The sequence below is a fragment of the Coenobita brevimanus genome, chromosome 60 (genome assembly GCF_032717465.1).
Source record: "Coenobita brevimanus isolate Jiangsu-jjx chromosome 60, ASM3271746v2, whole genome shotgun sequence".
In the NCBI taxonomy this organism is placed as follows: domain Eukaryota; kingdom Metazoa; phylum Arthropoda; class Malacostraca; order Decapoda; family Coenobitidae; genus Coenobita; species Coenobita brevimanus.
The window spans coordinates 27,678,762-27,686,261 of record NC_137013.1 but is presented as its reverse complement, the minus strand read 5'-3'; the positions used below and the strand labels follow the sequence as shown (position 1 = coordinate 27,686,261).

The window sequence follows — 7,500 nt, the reverse complement described above, 5'->3', positions numbered from 1 at the left end:
TTGTGATATTTTAGAACACTTTACTAACTTATAATGAGGACTGCCTCTCATCCTTGTGTCTCTACCAAGCCAATTTAGTCACTAGTTTTGTTATTTGTATGGCTGATTAATCTCTAGTATTGCTAGGATGTCCATGTACTTGAAGTCAGTGATAGTAGTCACAAGAACTAAGTGTTTATAAAATCTGGGCAGTTTAGAAAAGCATCACCATGGTGGATTTGCACAAGCTCTTTTTACTTGAACCTTTTGAATCAGAGTGTGTAATTTATATACTGTGTGGAATTTTTGCTACTTTCAGATGCCTTTATTCATCTTTTGAGAGCACTTTAATAGTGAAGGGACTAATAATCTATCATCATCATTTTGAAGAGTTTTCCATAAAAAGCGTAAAATAATTTGGAGGTAGCAAGAATAATCCCAGACAAGATATAATCTGATTCAAGAGGTTAATATCTTGAGTTCATACTAATCCATGCTGTCTGTCAGTTCACCCCCACTTACGCCAGGTTTCGCCTCCCCCTACAGTCCTTTTATAACTTTACCCCTTTGATATTCAGCTTTACTGGCCCTGTCATATGTTTACAAGAATCACCAGGCATGTTATTTGCCACATAATATTCTGATCAAACAGTACTTCTGTTGCCTTCATCTTATGACTTTGGTAGTAGATGGGTTTCAGTGTTAAAGGGTTTCAGTTTTGTGGATCATATCACACACACGTGTGTGTGTGTGTGTGTGTGTGTGTGTGTGTGTGTGGTGTACATTAGTGTGGATGTATATGTGTGTGCATATGGTATACAGTACTATGTGTGTGTGTGTGTGTGTGTGTGTGTGTACATTATTGTGAATGTATGTGTATATGTGTGTGCATATGGTATACAGTATTGTGTGTGTGTGTGTGTGGTGTACAAAAGTGTGAATGTATGTTTATATGTGTGTGCATATGGTTTACAGTCCAGTGTGTTCTTACCTAATTGTTCTTACCTAATTGTATCTTTACAGGAATGAGTCAAGCTCGTATTGTCCCGTGTCTTAGACCATATTTATTGTACATATCCTTAAATTTGTGAATTGTTTTGGCACACACTATTTCATTCGGTAGTGCATTCCATTGATCAATTGCTCTGTTTGGGAAACTGAATTTCCTTACGTCTTTATCACCTGTCTTCTTATGCAATTTTTGGCAGTGTCCTCTTGCTGATGCTTCTCCATATGTTAAGTAATCATTTATGTCTATTTTCTCCTTTCCTGATATGCACTTATATAGCATTATCATGTCACCTCTTTTCCTTCTCTCCTGTAGTGTTGGTAGATTCAGTTTATTTAGTCTTTCTTCGTAGCTTAGGTCCCTTAAGCTTGGTATCCATCTCGTAGTGGCCCTTTGAACTTTTTCAATCTTGTCTATATGCTTTTTGAGATGAGGACTCCAGACTACTGATGCATATTCCAGGGTTGGTCTAATGAATGATGTTATTATCCTTCTTAGCATGTCTTCATTTATGTATGTGAATGCTATTCTCATATTTGCAAGCAGTGTATACATGTTCCGTACCTTCTCGCTGATGTGGTCAGCCGGAGATAGTCTGTTATTGATAATCACACCTAGGTCTTTCTCTCTTTCTGATGTGTATAGGGTTTTATTTCCTAACTTATAATCCCAATCAGGTCTTTTTCCACTTTTACCAAACTTGATTACATGACACTTGTCCACATTGAATTCCATTTGCTATGTACTACTCCATTCATGAAGTTTATTTAATTCTTCTTGTAGCTCCCTACAAGAGTCTGTGCTAGTAATTCTCCTCTGTATTTTTGCATCATCTGCAAACATATTCAGATAGCTCTCATTTCCAGTGTTACTGTTTATATCATTTATGTACACTAGAAACATGATTGGTGCCAGCACCGAACCCTGTGGTACTACACTAGTCACTTCTCTCCATGATGAGTAGTTTCCTCTTAGTACTGTCCTCATTTCTCTTTTTATGAGAAAGTCTTGCATCCAACAAAACAGTTTGCCTCGAATTCCTCCTTGATGGTACAGCTTCCATAAAAGTCTTTGGTGTGGTACTGTGTCAAAAGCTTTCTTGAAATCTAAATTGATACTGTCCACCCATCCTTCCCTTTCCTGTATTGTGTTTGTTACTCTGTCATAGTAGCTCAACAGATTAGTAACACATGATTTTCCTTTTCTGAAACCAAACTGTCTTTCTGTTATCATACTGTGTTCTTCTAGATGATTTACCCAAGCTTTTCTTATAAGTTTTTCTAATACCTTGCTTACAACACTGGTCAGTGATACTGGTCGGTAGTTGAGAGGATTTTGTCTATTTCCTTTCTTGAATAAGGGGACTATATTTGCTTTTTGTGTGTGTGTGTGTTTGTGTGTGGTGTACAGTAGTGTGAATGTATGTGTATATGTGTGTGCATATGGTATACAGTAGTGTGTGTGTGTGTGTATGTGTGTGTGTGTGTGTAGTTACCTAGTTGTGATGCACAGGAAATGAGTTACGTTTGTGGTGTCCTGTCTCTGTTTATCAATAAGTAAAATTTTGCTTTGAACTTGTTTAAGTTTTTAGACTGGATGATCTCTTTGTCCAGGCTATTCCACAGGTCTATGCATCTGTATGGAAAACTATATTTCTTGATATCTTTCAAGCATCTTGGCTTTTTCAGTTTCATTCCATGTCCTCTTGTTACTCTTGTATCCCATACAAACAGATCTTCTCTGTCAATTTTTTTTACTCCCATCATGGCCCTGAACACTGCAGTCGTGTCGCCTTTCTCTCTCCTTTAGTTTTTCCAGCCTTTCTCTGTACAACAGATCTGCCAGGATAGGGACCATCTTGTTTGCTGTTCTTTGTATTTTCTCAGTCTTGTTTATATCTTTCTTTTTATGTGGGGACCACACTAACTGCCATATATTCCAATCTGGGGTGGATCATGGCCACTATCAATTTTTTTTTCATCATCTCAGTAATGTAATGAAATGCTACTCTATTGTTAGTCAAGAGATTATATGTCTATCTAACTATCTTGTTAATGTGTTTTTCAGATGACAAATTTTCCTGGACCAGCACTCCCAAGTCCTTCTCTTCTCTTGCATATGTGATTAGTTGATAACCCATCAAATCATTCAGTGATGGTCTCTTGGTACTTTTACCAATTTCCAATATTTTACATTTTTTGCGTTGAAATTCATTTCCCACATCTGGCTTCTATCATGAATTCTATCCAGGTCATCCTGCAGCATTTTATGGTCTTCTTCAACTTGTACACTCCTCATGATCTTTGCATCATCAGCAAACAGACTTGCATAATGCTACTATATCATTTACGTATATTAGGAACGTTACAGGCCCTAACATCGAGCCCTGTGGTTTCCACTTGTTACTTCTGTCCATCCAGGCATCCTGTCTTTTATTACTGTCCACATTTGTCTGTCTTTCAATAAGTCTCTCATCCACTTCAAGAGGTTCCTCTTCAGTCCTCCAGTGTGTTCCAGTTTCCACATTAGTCACTTGTGGGGTACCTTGTCAAAGGCTTTCTCCAAATCCAAATACACAATACACACAATTCACCCAGCTATCTCTTTCCTGTAGCACATCTATTGCCCTTGAGTAGAAGCTCAACAAGTTGGAAGCACACGACCTTCCACTTCTGAATCCAACTTACTTTCTGCCAAAATTTCCATCTCCTCCAGATATTTTATTCATCTCTCTTTCAGGATTTTCTTGCACAGTTTTGCAACCATGCTGGTCAGGGACACTGGTCTGTAATTATTTATTCTTCCTTGTTCCCTCCCTTGTAAATTGGTACTACATCAGCCGTCTTCTATTTCTGGGGCACTTTCCATTCATCCGGAGAACACAATTAGACAGTGAATCTAATCCGCCAGTTGTTCTCTGCATTCCTGTAGTATCCAGTTGGAGATCCTGTCTGGTCCTGGGGCCTTCCTCACATCTTGAGTTTCCAGTTATTTGTATACTTCTTGCACTTCAACTTTTACGTCATTTAACACTACATTTCTAGTCACTCTCTCCTCCTCCACAGAACCACTTTCTCTAGTGAAGACTGATTGGAAGCATTTGTTCATTATTTCAGCTTGCATAACTGCATCTTTATAGAAATTTCCATATACTTTCAGCTTGTTGATTTCTTCCTTTTGTTTCAGTTTGCCATTAACAATCCTGTAAAACAGTTTAGGCTCATCCTTGCATTTGTCAACTACGTGTATACCTTTTTCAAAGTTTCTTTCTTCCCCTCTATGTATTCTTGTATGTTAATTTCTATTTCTTTTATATTCTTCCATTGTTCTATCATTACCTCTCTCCATTTGTTCCTTGCCTTTTCTCTTTTTGCTGTCATACACCTTTTGTTGAACCAGTCATTCCACTTCTGTTTCCCACTAACTTTTGGCACATACCAATACTTTTCCACACCCGTATTATAGAAATCTAGAAATATATCCCACTTCTGTATCTCTGTTATTTCCCTGAATTCTTGCCAATTCACTTATTCGAAAAATTTTCTCAGTCATGTAAACTTTGCTTTCCCAAAGTTGTATCTTCCATGCCTGTTTAGCCAATCTCTTGTCTCCCTATTTCCCTCTATCGTTTGGAGCTGTGTCACTACATGATCACTTTTTTCCTATAGGACATATATTTCAGAGATTTAATTGCACCAGGTTCTTTGGTTAGAATTAAATCTTGGCTTGCTGGTGTGTCATAACCTCTAAATCTTGTCCGTTCTTTGACTCACTGGATCATTACATCATCCACTGCAACATTTAACAGTATGCTGCCCCACAAATCTTTACTACTTCCTGAGTCCCACTCCTCCCAGTTTACCTCTTTAAAAGTCACCCATCAGGATTATGTTGTTACTTTTCTCAGTCACTTTCTGTAGGTATCCAACCATGTTCGACAACCTCTCCTGATATTCCTCCTCATTCCATGCCCTTGTCTTGAGGGGGACGTATGCTACTGTGATGTCTCTTTTTCCTTTCCCTCTGTTTTCTGTTACCATGCTTATCACTTCAGCCATACCTTCTCTCACTTCCACACTATCCATATTTAGGCTGTTTTTCACTGCTAGCATCACTCCATCTCCCCGTTTTTTCTTTTCTATCTCTTCTTCATAGTTTGTATTTCCCATCTCCCATTTGGATTTCAGTATTCTTTATTAGCTTGGTCTCTATGAAGCACATAATGTCTGGCTCAGTTACACTCAAGAAATCATCTATTTCTGGTCTTGCTGAGATTAGACCATCTACATTAGCATTTGTCACTTTCAGTCTTTTTGCACCGTTTTTTATTCTGTCCTTCTCTCTCTCTCTCTTCTTCAGTACCACTTTTTCATTTTCTGATCTATAACTCTCCAATAAATCTCTGTCTTCTCATCCTCATTTCTCAGGTCTTTTTTTCCTTCATTTCCTTAACATGTTCCATTAATTTAGCTTTCTCTTCCTCATTTGCATCTCATTATCCAGATATTTTTTAATCCCTCCTAATTTTATCTGCTAATTTCCAAGTCTTGTTGATTATTTGATTTACCATGACCTGAGATTGAAATTTTACCTGTGGTGGCCTTGCCTTTCCCTCCACATATTTTCCCAGCCTAAACACTTCTTCGATCTCCTCTTGGCCTTCGTCATTTCCTTCCAACTATTGACACTATTTCCTTTCTCCCCTCTCACTTCGTCCTTTTCTCTTCCTGATCTCACTGAGATTGGTTTTTCTTTCAAGCTGAGATAATCACACATTTTTTCTTGTCTGCTGCATCTCTGACAAGTCATTCTTTACGTTTTAGTACGTTCACCACTTCCTTCTCCACCTTCTCCTGGTTTTCCTTTCTCTGTTGTTCTAAAGACTTATTTTATCTTCCTTTTGAGTTTTCTTCCACCTCTTGTGGTGTTCTTGGATTTCCATAACATGTTCCTCATGGATTGTTTTAAATTCATGCTCATCAAGTTTACATTTCATCTTGTCCCTTTCCTCCTCCAGCCTCTTATTTTCTCACTTAACCCCTTAACCATGGGGCGTCACTTTCATGATGCTTGGGAGCAAGGGATCATACCGCGAGGCGTCACTTTTGTGATTCTGTGTTATTTTGAATTCGCCTGGGCTCTCAAGTGGTGGTTTGTATCATCTATCAGTACTGCCAGTGTCCAACACTAGTCAGCACTCCTAATCTCATCTGTACTCCCATCCATTGTTGACAATTTAGCCATTTTTCCCCATTCTTGACTCCCCTCCCTACCTCCCCACCATTACCCTCTCCTCTCGCCTGCCCGGCCGTGCTACGCTAAGTAAATCTTCCCTGGAATTTTCCACTGATTTCATCCATTGAAATAAGCCCTATGCCCTATTCTTATACCAAATAATATATACAAAAAAGAAATAAGGTAAGTGATAGTGCCATACACCTGGAATTGGCTAATTATCACCTGACAACACCTCACGTGCTCTTGTTCGCTAATTTTCGCTGTTTTTTTCCCCTTGAAATATGCCGTAGAATCTATTCTTGTAATAAAAATATATATAAGAAAGGAAGGGAGAAGCCTAAGTGATATTTACATTCACCTGGAACTACCTAATTTATTATGTATTGTCTAGATTTCCTGCCAATCATTTCATAGCGTATATATTAGCAGCTGTCACCACACTGACATTGGCAGCATTGCACTCCCCCTAGGCCACCACAGTGTTCAGTTTACTGTCGTCTTTCAAGGTGAAACCATGTCAGATTCGTGCCCGTCCAATTCCGCCACTTTTTAGCCCCATTCAAAGGGCCCCTGTGACCTCTACCCCCTACTAAACCTCGTGTGGAAAGGGGTAAAGGGCTAAGTGACTGCTGTGGAATGTGAACTGGCTAATTTATCAATGAAAATGATGGACAGTGACTACGATCTTTCTGGTGACTAAAACAGTGCAAGTGGAAATGTAAATAATGTGTAAACAGCAAGTGAAAGCAATGAATGTAAATATAAGTGAACAGTGGAAAATAGTTTTATAAGTTACTGCAAGTGACAGTGCATAACACACTGTAAATAAAAAAGAAATGTAAATAATGTAAATAAAATAGAGAATGTAAATAGAAATGTAAATGAGTAGTAATATAAGAATACGAGTATATATACTAGGAGTAATGAAAGTGAAAGTTTCACTCTAGAATGTATGAATACTATGAGTTATGGAAGTGGTAGTGAAAGTTACAGATTCGCTCTCAACGCTAGTATACAGGACGAGAAAGTGAATGCTACGTATTTTACTGAAAGAGAAATTGAATGCCTACAGCGACAATAAACTACTATTACTGAAGAAAACTTATGGATAAAGACTGCAGAAATATATAAGTGTTATATAGTAATAGAAATATAAAGTGTGAGTGTTTTCATGAGTAATAAATGACAGAACACCAGTGGCGAACGAGTGCAAGTTGGAAGGTCATACGCACTCGTAATTTTCATTGCTTTCACTGTTTTTTTTTTTTATTTTT

General features: G+C 38.1%; 1 protein-coding gene across 1 annotated transcript in view; it reads left to right on the top strand.

Annotated features, from left to right (window-relative positions):
• Positions 1-7,500, top strand: part of tim (timeless) — a 394,051-nt gene that overhangs the window by 341,871 nt on the left and 44,680 nt on the right. The window lies entirely within an intron of this gene.